Source organism: Impatiens glandulifera, chromosome 2 (assembly GCF_907164915.1).
Source record: "Impatiens glandulifera chromosome 2, dImpGla2.1, whole genome shotgun sequence".
Lineage (NCBI taxonomy): Eukaryota > Viridiplantae > Streptophyta > Magnoliopsida > Ericales > Balsaminaceae > Impatiens > Impatiens glandulifera.
In genome coordinates this window covers 1250449-1262745 of record NC_061863.1, presented here as the reverse complement: position 1 = coordinate 1262745, position 12297 = coordinate 1250449, and the positions used below count along the sequence as shown (strand labels likewise).

Below are 12297 nucleotides of genomic sequence, written 5' to 3'. Positions count from 1 at the left end.
AGAAAGCCTTCCAGTTATGTTATGACCTTATTATCTATTTCTCTTCCTTCTTTCAACCTTTAGCTCTCGTGTAAAGTCAACCACTCCTTGCTTGCGGACTGGCTTTAATCATCGGTAATCAGAGGAAAGGCTGGCTTACAACTGTAGCTGCAAACCCGCCCTGATGTAATGCAAAAAAACCCGTTGACAGGCACACTGTCCTTATTCGCTTCCAACGAACAACCAACGGAGCAGAAGCCTTAGTAGTCTTAAATAAGGCGTGCAGGAAAGAGGATGACTAACATGTTTTTTACATTAGCATATTAGAGAATAAAAAGAAAATGCAGAGTCAATCCAAGAATGAAAGAGAACATAAGAAAAGGGGAAGCGAGACCGGTGGAATTGCAGCAGTTTGTGGTGTCGCCGAGGGCGTGAATATGAAAATCGTGAGGTCTAGGAGTCAGTCCTTCAATCCTCCCTTTTACATGAGTAATTCCTCCTGTGTATTACTAACCGCATGTGAGTACATATCAAAATCAACAACTTTAAGAACAACACTTTGCTGATCATTCTATCTGTGTAGAACGACAGAAGGATTATGCAGAAACAAGTTCCAATTACTGGAGAATTACAGAGATAGAGATGTACCTTTGAGGTCCTGAACAAACTGAAGAGATCCTCTAACATTATGATTGCCATCGCCGAAGATTATAACCACCGCTTTCACAGTTCCCATTTGCACCAGAAACAACAGCCACCGCCACAGATTTATGATCCTCCAGTCCTTGAATATATTAAAATAACCCTTTCACTAATCATAATCATGATAGAGAGAGAAAGCGAGAACAGCAGAAACTCAGGGCCGGCTGTTATGACGAAAGAGATGATTAGATATATTGATTTATGTAAAATTTAACTAGGAGTAGGAGTAGGAGGCCAAGCAAACAGAATAAACAAATATGAAAAGTTGATTATAATATGTTGTGATTTACAGAGTAGAAGCTGGAAAAATAATCCAAAAATCGTACTAACAAGCTTCTGTGCAAAGAATGGAGTATGAGTACAGACTTACTTAAGACTGATCGCCCCTACATAATCCTAATTCCAAGTGATATTTGGGAAATAATGATAGAATGCCATGAGGTTTGCCTCGTAAAATCTTGTTTTCCTTCAAACTTTTTCACTTTTCAGTCAGATTAAGTTTACTGTTTCTTCTTGTAATAATTAGCATCTTTATTTTGAAAGTGACTTTGCTTAATTTGTACTAGATGTAAACAGGGATATTGATGTTTCCATTTAGAATCTCTTCCTCCCTAACATGACACATATCGCAGCAGGCTAGTGTCCCTAAAGAAATTTATGATGCATTGTCATTGAATCAACATGGAATGAACAAGAATTCAGTGCAGTGACATGTCTTTGACAGCAAATTCGTCATAAATAGACAAAAAAAAGTGATGGTAGCAACTAGGAAGCATCATATTCTTCTTCTCATATGGTCCAGTACATAGATATTCTTCTTCTAATTATTGATATAGAAAGCAAGTTAGATGCTCAACAAATTAATACAAATACAAATAAAAAAAGTTATATTTTAAGTAGCAACAATTGACTTAGCAGTACCATCCTCAAATCTACTATAATCTATAAGATCCAATGATTCAAATGATTAGGTTAATTTAACATATTTTTAAATGATGTAACAGTTTCAAGATGATCAAACCAAACCCTGGATTTTTGCCAAGAACAGGAGAAAGTCAAATTCATTCCCATCCTATAATTTAGATAGTAATTCAGAACTAAAGTTCAATCAATATTATTGCTTAAATTCATTTCCATAGAACTTCCAATAGTTACAGAAATGAAGAAAAAGTCTTCAAAAACTCTATCAAAACAAAAGCAGAGATTCAACTGCGTGACGATTTTTTTCAAGCCAGAGTGATCTAGATATAGCTGTAACAAATTACATAGATGGCTGAAACAAAACCTAGAAAACAATTCACCAATTTGTCCAGGAATGAACAAGTCATAAATTAATCAGCAAAATAGATTGATGAATGAATTAAATCTCCACAAACGAATACAATAAAGTCGTTTCCTAGTCAAGTAATTCGACACATGATAGCTAAATACGCCAAGAGTAATTGAGGACGGATGCTTTGTTCGAATACAAACTGAGAACGAAACAATTATGATAATAAAGAGCAGCTTAAACAAAAGCAAACCGAACCTTAGGTGAACGTGATGGTCCATCTCAGATATGAAGCAATCAAAGGCAACAGAGTGCTGGAGGCGGCCAACACTTGTCTCTGAGAAATTCGATTAATACCTTCTCTATACTCTATGTCCTCCCAGCTGAGGACAGCTTATTCCTCTTCACCTTCTTTGACTTCATAGAGAGTCAAAGTAATTTAAGAAGCAAAAACATAAAAATGATCATCAACTCACAGCGCTTTAGAGTAACCCAAACGGATCCTGTCTCTGTATTGCGCTCAAACATACTGATAAGCTCATTGAGAAATGGATTTAGCTGTAATAGAACCTAAAGACAGTTTTACAGAGAAAAGGGTTATATTTCTGTGGCTTATAAAGAACATACATAACTGAATACTACATACTGAATAGTCAGTTTGATATCATCCTCATCAAATAAATCCAGAAGAAACGTAATTAGAAGAACACAATCAGCTAGGGTTTCACAATGAGAATTTCTCCAGTAAATTTATACAAATAAGTACTTGACTGGCTTGAGTATATCAGTTAGCATGTATCATATGAGAAGATACTGAATAAGAAACCATAAGTACGGTATACATTTTACAACCCTAGATCAACCTCTTGTTCAGTCAATCACCACCTGAAGAACTAAGAAAAAGCTAGGGGACGAACTTTCAGGTCAAAAGAAGACGAGAACAATGCAAGCAAGATACAGGAAAAGTAAGCAATAGAGCATTCGCGATCGGATTTAAGTAGATGTAACCCTAGATCATATTTTTAACATTCTTAAATCATCTGTTTGATGCATTTAACAACAACAGGCAGAAATGAAACCAGTTCAAACACAGGACCTGCACAGCCAGATTCAGAAGCAAATTAATCTAATTCAACAATACAGAACTGTTGGTGTTCTACTACTCTAAGATCAGAACAAAAGAAACATTTAAATTCCAGAAAAGGGAAGACAATTTTCTATTCAATCAGTTTTTGGAAATCCAATACACAAACTCATATGTTAAGCGGAATCAAAAGCATATGAATTCACAGAGCTAACAAAGGGGGATGGATCTACATCTAATGCATCAGAAAAAGAGAGAGAGAGAGGTTATTGGAGCTTTCCTGTGCCAAAATCGCTCAAGATTCTCCCCTTTATTTTATATTTCTTCTTCGGCCGCCTCGCGATCCTCGTGCCCCTCCCTCTATTGTCTTTGTTTAATCCTCCTCCTCCTCCTCCAGGTGAGAGAAAAGAACAGACGAAGCTGAAAATGGAAAGAAGCGTCTGGTGCGTGTTGGAGAAGAAGGACGGGAGGGAAAGCACTGTTTGTTTTGTTTGGTTTTCTGCTTTTGGGGTCTGGTGCTTGCTGCGCCTTTTGGGAAAGCACCCGTTTGGTTTGAGACTTTTTTTTTTCTTCTTTAATATGTAAGCAAATAAAAAAAAAAAATAATATCATTTCAAGTTATTTTTAGTTGGTTGATTTATTTATTAGGAAAAAAGCTTACTTAGACGTATGTACTTGTACAACTACCTCACTTAAATAAACGTATATACTAATAAAAGGTCGTTTAAATGTATGTACTATCAAAAATTGGCTCATTTAGCCTCTTTTAGTACCCGTTAACTTTTATTTTTAAATTTATATATTTATTAATTAACTATTAATATATTTTCTCTCTCTTTCTTTTTCATTTATTATTTCATTTATTACTAATAAATGAACCCTTTATTTTTATTTTTTTTATAATTTTTTATTATTACTGTATGAGTATTTATAATTGATTATTTTAATTTATATATATATATATATACACGATGAGTATTCATTATTAATTATTTTAACTCTATATTTCTTCTTTTTTTTTATATATATATTTTTTTATATTCACATTAATTATTAATTATTTTAAAATTGTTTGATCCCAATGATTGAATATAACAATGAAAATTTTTTTAAAAATAAAAATCATTTAACACAAAAATAAATTAATTAATAAATAAGAATTGAATAATAATAAAAAATCATTCATGAAACACCAAAAGAGTAATAATCAAATATTAGACAAAACAATCATTTTACTACTAATATAAGTAGTGAATAAATAAAAAATAAAAAATTATTAATTTCATTTTTATTTATATTAAACTAAATAAGAATTTTTTTTTTCATTTTTATTATATTAAATAAAATAAAAATAACCCTTCAAAAAAATATTACAGTAAAACATAAAATTCATAAAAAAATTGTTAAATTTTTTTAAAAAAATGAGAATTTAAAAAATATAAGAAATAAAAACTAATAAAAAAAGATTAAATATAAAAGAAAAATTAATATTAAAATAAATTATCTAGTTTAATTAATGAAAAATAAAGAGAGAAAATATATTAATATTTAATTAATAAATATATAAATTTAAAAATAAAAGTTAACAATGGTTATTAAAAGATGCTAAATGAGCCAATTTTTAATAGTACCTACGTTTAAATGACCTTTTATTAGTATATACGTCTAAGTGAGCTAGTTATACAAGTACATACGTCTAAGTGAGCTTTTTTCTTATTTATTATATTAAAATGAGCTCCAAATCTAAATTATAAGTTCGGTAGTGTAAAATGGGTAAAATGGGTGTCTACAATTATATATTATAAAATTATAATAGATTTTAAATGAAAAAAAATATTAGAAGTTAGTTAATAGATTTTAATTTTTATAACAAATATATCAAAATAAAAAAATAAAAAAAATACTATAAAGTTAGAAATGAAATTTAGTTCATCATTTTGGTGAATTTTGTAATCCCAAAATTATGTTAGAATATTTCTAAATTTTTATTTTTAAACACATTAAATAAAACATTATTATTTATCGTATCATATTTCTTTCTCTCTACATTCTTGTCACAATCTTTTTACTTCGCTACAGAACAATGTATTAGTTTGGTTTGCAAATAGACACTAGTTTAAAACCAAATAATGTCTTGATCTTATTGATTTTATTAAGTTTAATGATTTATCAAGTTAACTCGCATGATCTTCAAGATTTTATTCGCGACTTTGACAATTTTGCTTGTTTATATGATTAATAATATTCGCGAAACATATTTGATTCAATCATATATTAGTATATTGGTTTAGGCTATTCTCAAGTAAAATACGTCATTATATCATATAAATCAATAGTTTTCTATTCTACTATATCAAACAATAATTTCTATCATTTTAGGTCTAATATATTTTCTTGTCATATTTTTCTAATTATATTTTTATTTGTATTCTCTTGGGATATGAATTTTAGGCATGACAACAGAATTATATAAATAAATAAATATTTTTTAATTAATAATTTATTTTGAACATTAGAGAAGATAGTCACTCAACTTAAAATTGAAATAATAGATAAGAGATAAAAAAAAACTACCATTTTTTTTATTTTAATTAAAGATTGAAATAAAAATGACCAAGTTAGAAAATAATTTTTTTTTGTTATTTAGATTAGAATAAAATTTATTTAATATATGTTGTACATTTTTACTTGTTTTATTATGATCTTAAAAAGTTAGATTATTTTTTCGGATTTGATTATTACAGGTGCTACATCTTACTTGTTTTATTTTAACTTTTATCTTAAAAATAAAAATAAATTTATTTGTACGATAATGTATCGGGATTAGAGCATAACAAATAATTATCATTATTAATTTCAGACTTTTCCTACTCTCATTGAAACAAGAAAATTTGCACTAGTCTAAAATATTATTATGGGGCCATTTTCCTTCATTTAATTTAAGTTCACAAAATACTATTTAAAAATAATTTATTAAATAATATTATATCATGTTTAAAATTGAACATAAATTATTTTAATTTATATCAATATATATATATATATATATATATATATATATAAATTATTTTTTTAATAGACACATTGATTAAATCCTAAGCACTAATCGTAAGCCATAAATCCTAATCTTAACAAAATAAACCTGTGAGGGGTAAATATTGTTATAAGAATTAGATAGGATGTCTCAACTTATGATCTAGATAAAACAAAATTATATAAATAAATATTTTTTTAATTAATAATTTATTTTAAACATTAAAGAAGATAGTTACTTAACTTAAAATTAAAATAATAGATAAGAGATAAAAAAAAATACTACCATTTTTTTAATTAAAGATTGAAATAAAAAAATGACCAAGTTAGAAAATAATTTTTTTCGTTATTTAGATTAAAATAAGATTTAATTAATATATGTGGTACATTTTTACTTGTTTTATTTTGATCTTAAAAAGTTAGATTATTTTTTCTATTTAGATTAGGGCTTTGTTCTCTTTGAATTATTTAAAAAACTTATCTAAAATTAATTTTTCAATAAATCACTTTTCAACAATCAAATCACTTATTTCATTAACCAAAATACTAAAATACCATATATTTTAAATTATTATTTTTTATTTTATTCATATATATCAATACATTTTAAGTCTTTTTACCAAAAATAATCATTAACTCTTCAAAATCATCACTAATCATTATTTTTTCTTTCTCTAAGTTTTTTTAAAAACTCCAATTGAACAAGGCCTAGGATTTGTTTAATATAGGTGGTACATCTTACTTGTTTTTATTTTAACTTTTATCTTAAAAATATAAATAAATTTATTTGTACGATAATATATACCAACATTATCAGAATTAAAGCATAACAAATAATTATCCTTATTAATTTTCGGACTTTTCCCTACTCTCATCTCGAAACGAGAAAATTTGCACTAGTCTAAAATATTATTATGGGACCATTTTCCTTCATTTAAGTTCACAAAATACTATTTAAAAAATTTATTTATTAAATAATATTATATCATGTTTATAATTAAACATAAATTAAATAATTTATATCAATATATATATATATATATATATATATTAACTCTTTTTGACTAAATCCTAAGCACTAAATTTTAAGCCATAAATCCTAATCTTAACAAAATAAACATGAGGGGTAAATATTGTTATAAGAATTAGATATGATGTCTCTTATAAATAAATTTTAACAATTAAAATATAACTAACTAAATATTAGAAATGAGTGGTATAAAAAATTCATGTTAGTTTAATAAATATTTAGTTATACCACCTAATTTATCTTGTTTTTTATTTATTTTTTTATTTATTTTTAATTATTTATAAATTATTCTTTATAAAATAAAATTAAAATATACAACCACATTATTGTATCACTTGGGTTAGTTACTATGGCCAACAATTATAATTTGAATTCTAATCAATTATATTCATAACACTACCTATTAACCTGTCTAATCTTGTCCAATCTAGCAATGTGAGAATAATGTCCTCCATCCTTCTTTCTTGTACCTTGCTGATTTGCTAATTTACCATACAAGCATGCTTAGTGACCCAATACTATTTACAAACTGCTCTTGCCATCTTAACGTCGGCGTCGGCGTCGGCGTCGGCGTCGGCGTCGGCGTCGGCGTCGGCGTCGGCGTCGCTGTATATTCCGACTTATGACAGAGACGATGGTTACAATTCGCCGCCATCAATCGGCACTCCGACTAGAAATTCTACAATGCAATCATCTACAAGATTCGTTGCCTCTGTCTCAAATCCTCAACTCGGAAACTGTTAGTTAGTTTCTCTCTCAATGTCTCTCTATATGTTCACAGGTGCATCATCTTCATCATCTCAACACCACGAATCTATCATATTATTAGCTAAATGTTAAACGATCTTTTGAATTTGACTAAATTATACGGTTATATTGATGTAAGAGCTTGTAACTGTCTTCAATTCATAGTGCTCTTCCATGACGGATCACTGTGAAGTTTCTGAATTTTGGATTGATTCGTAGAATTAGGTTTGAAAAGAATGAAGAAGTTGTTTGAGAAAAAATGTGAATAGCTTTGGGAGCCTTCAATCCATTTTTATTAATGTAATAAATCTATTATTACAGTCCCTGAAGTATCTATTAGGTTTTAATAAAGCTATAAACTTATAAAAATATATAATATAAAATACCAACATATTTTCACATCCCTCCCTCAAGATTAACATCCTTTAAGTTCGTCCTGTCTCTAAGATTAACAAAATGTCGAAATTACAAGGCTTTGTAAAAATGTCAGCTTATTGAATTTTTGAATATAAATGTAATGACTGAATAAAACCTTATTTGAAATTGTCCCTCACAATATAACAATCTATGTCAAGGTGTTTCGTTCTCTCGTGGAAGACTGGATCTTCAGTAATATGTATTGCAACTTGATTGTCACAGCGTAGGGAAATCGGGAGATGGACTGCATCATTTAAGTCTTTTAGCAAAAAAAAGTGATCCATTTTAGCTCACATACAATGGTGGCCATGCTTCGGTATTCCGCTTCTGTAGTGGATCGTGAGACTGTGTTTTGCTTTTTTGTTTTCCAAGACACTAGGGCTCCTCCAAGTTTAACACAATAACCTGTAAGGGACCTTCGACTGTCTGTACAAGTTGCCCAATCGGCATCTGAAAAAGTCTCAAGTACACTATTAGTATTACAAGAGTAAAACAGTCCAAGTGAAGGCGTGCCTTTAAGGTACTTGACAACCTGTAAGGCAGCCAGCCTCCTAATGGAATTCTAGTGATTTCTGCATATATTGACTTAGTTGCTGGACACTAAAACCGATATCTAGTTTGTAAAACTCAAGTAAATTAAACGTCCAACAAGCCTTCTGAACATCTCTGGTTCAACCAATTCTGGACTATTTAATTCATTGAGTTTGATCCCTTTTTTCAATTGGATATCAACTGGATGTATTACATCCAGTAAGACCCGTGTCAGCTAGTGTGTCAAGAATGTACTTGCGCTGATTTATAAATAAACCAGCTTTAGTACGATGCAATTCCAACCCTAGAAAATATATGGCTTCGCCCAAGTCTTTGATTGTAAATTTTTTATCAAGATAATTTTAAACATCATTTATAATTTCTATAGAATTTCCAGCAATAAGTATATCATCTACATAAACTAACAAGGTAGTAAATGTTTTTTCAGTTTTAAAAATGAATAAACAGTTATTAATTGATTGAACAAAACCAAAATGAATTAATTGTTTTGAAAACTCTTCATTCCACTGCCTTGAAGATTGTTTTAAGCCATAAAGGTTTTTGTTTAGATGACATGCCATATTTTGTTTATTTAATTTTCCCGTTAGTCCTTCTGGATTTTGCATAAAAACATCCTCTTCTAGGTCACCGTGGATCGGAATGCATTGTTGACGTCAAATTGCTGCAAAAATCAATTATTAGCAAATATTAAAGCAAATAAGATTCTTTCCGTGACTATTTTAGCAATTGGGGAGAAACTGTTGTGGAAGTCAATGCCATCCTTTTGATTGTATCCCTTCGCCACTAAACGTGCATTGTATTTAGCAATCGATCCATCAATATTCAATTTGGTCTTGTATATCCATCTACAACCTATCGCTTTCTTCCCTTTAGGAAGTTGAACTAGACTCCATGTATTATTTTCTTTTAAAGCTGTTAATTCATCATCCATAACATCTTTCTAATATTTGATTTTTAAAGCTTCTTTAAAATTTTGTGGTTCTTTAATAGTGGATATGTTTCCTAAAAACTCTAGGTGTTCAACATTCATATATTTAGTCGAATAAGGAAATGTGTTTGGAGTATATGACTTATCATTGTTATTTGTATTTGAATTGACAACATAGTTGTCAAGCCAAGTAGGAGGCTTTTATCCTTGCTGCTTTTTCTTTGTTGTTCTTGTGGATGAATCAATGAGTCATTTGGACTAGGTTGTGTAGATGTGTTTGACTCAAAATTTTGATTTTCAATTTGATGATTATTAAATCATTTGAAATTAATGGATCATCTTCACTATATAATTCTGATTCTTCATCAGAATTAGGATTTTTAGGTTTTTTTAATAAAATTCTTTCATTTTGATATGGAAATTTCTTTTCATGAAAAGTTATATTTCTTGATAAAAAAATATTTTCATTTAAAATATCAAACACTCTATAACCCTTCTGTCCACATGAATAACCAATAAAAATACATTTTTTTCCTCTTGGCTCAAATTTAGTTTTGTTAGGAAAATTATTTTTCACATAACACAAGCAACCAAACACCCTAAGATTTAATATATCTGGATTTTTTTTATACAATTTAAAAAATGAACTCTCTCAATTCAAAGAAGGAGTTCTATTTATAATATGTGTGGCCATAAGGATTGAAAATGACCAAAAAAGTTGTGGGTAATTTGGCTTAAAAAAGCAGTGAACGTGTTACTTGTAGTAAATGTTGATGTTTTCGCTCTACCACCCCATTTTATTGTGGGGGGGGTAAGGTTAAGACTTTTGATGAAAAATACCAGTTTTTTTAAAAAACTTTTGACATTCGTAACTTAAGAATTCACTACCATTATTTGTTCTTACTGTTTTGATTGATGATTCAAAATGTGTTCTAACCATTATATAGAAATCAATAAAAGTTTGACAAACAATATTTTTTGATTTAATCATATATGTCCATATAAATCCTTAAAAATCATCTACAATCGTGAGAATGTAAGGACAATCAATAAGAGAATAAGAGATGTATCTTTATAAGGGCCCCATATATCCATGTGAACTAGTTCAGAACATGTAGTTTTAGACATACTGCACTTAAAAGGTAACTTTTTCAATTGAGAGATATAACATATATCACAATAAAAATTCTCATTTTATTTAAATTTTAAGAATGCTTAAGTGCTATATCAGATAGATGACCAAGTCTTCTATGTATCAACTTAAAATCATTACATGTGTTATAAACTTTATTCCCTAATTCAGTTTCTAGTAAGTAAGGGTTTTGGAAAAGATTTCCTCTGTCTTTGATCGTATTGTCCTTAACATCCTACAATAGACAACTAGTAGAAGAAAATTAACAACTAATATTGTTCCTTTTGGAAAGTTTTGAAACTGAAATTAAGTTATATGTGAAACCTTGTACATTCATAACATCATTTAATTTTTGTTTTGCAGAAATTCTAACATTACCTATATGTTTTATATTTTTAGATGTTCCATCAGGTAAGAATAAAGACATGCTAGTTATCATCTTAACATCAGTCATTAAACTCAAATCAGAACAAATATGACTGCTAGTACCACTGTCTATTATCCAAATAGGTTTTTCTTTATTATTATTACTATGCACATTTAGACTACAAACACTAGCAAAATTTTGATTAAAAGACATACCTTTGTAGTACTTGTCTTTACCTTTTCCTTGGGTTTGCAGCCCTTTTATGACTTCCTTCATCACATCAACAATTTTAGTGTTACTGAATTTAGAATTCTGATTTAATGATGATTCTGGTTGATCTTCACAAAAGGAAAAGGGGTTATTCACTACAATAATTGCTGCATTTACATAATTTTTTATCATCTGATCTCGGTTTCCTTTCCACCACTCCGGATAACCTATGATCTTTTTTTTGGGAAAACGGTTAAAACCATTTTATTAAAATCTCAAAAGTGGGAAGATCAAGAATCAAAGCTAGACAAATTTTAGCTATGATTAAATGATGACAATTAAACGACCCTAAAGAACCTGATTAGTAACAGTCAAACATACAAGAAACATATATTACAAACAAAGATTACAAACTGTATCAAATCCTAATTATCCAAATCAGGATTTTTATTTTTATACCAACCTGATGTTTTAACATGTTGTCTTCTTCTTTCCCTTGTCCTTCCTCTTCCCTCTCCTCTTCCTCTTGCAATGAAATGGGGATGAATTGGAGAGGTTGATGAATACTGTATATTCTCATTTTGATTTCTTTCTTTATATGAACCCATTCTGATTTGATAGAAAAAATTATTATTCAGGATTTCCAGGCTCTTCACCTTGTTGTTCTCAACTTGAGTTTCGAGATCATTGTCTTTATTTTCTTCAACTTCAGCTTTGAAATTCTCAACAACTTTGGATTCATCTGTATCAACCTTGGAATTCTCTTCTTCCTCTTGATAACCTATGATCTTGAAGCATCCTTCTTGAGTATGTCCTTCCATCATGCAATGTGTACAAAACATGTTT

At 29.1% G+C, this 12297-nt stretch overlaps 1 long non-coding RNA gene across 2 annotated transcripts; it reads right to left on the bottom strand.

Annotated features, from left to right (window-relative positions):
• Nucleotides 1-228: 228 nt before the first annotated feature.
• LOC124927487 lies at nucleotides 229-3550 on the bottom strand. 2 transcript variants are annotated; one of them, XR_007098412.1, is made up of 3 exons: nucleotides 2210-3550; nucleotides 628-845; nucleotides 229-478 (listed from the first exon to the last, which is right to left on the bottom strand). It is a non-coding gene; the product is annotated as an uncharacterized LOC124927487 (long non-coding RNA). The 2 variants fall into 2 exon arrangements; XR_007098413.1 differs by having other exon boundaries at nucleotides 628-763; nucleotides 2210-3546.
• Nucleotides 3551-12297: the final 8747 nt, after the last annotated feature.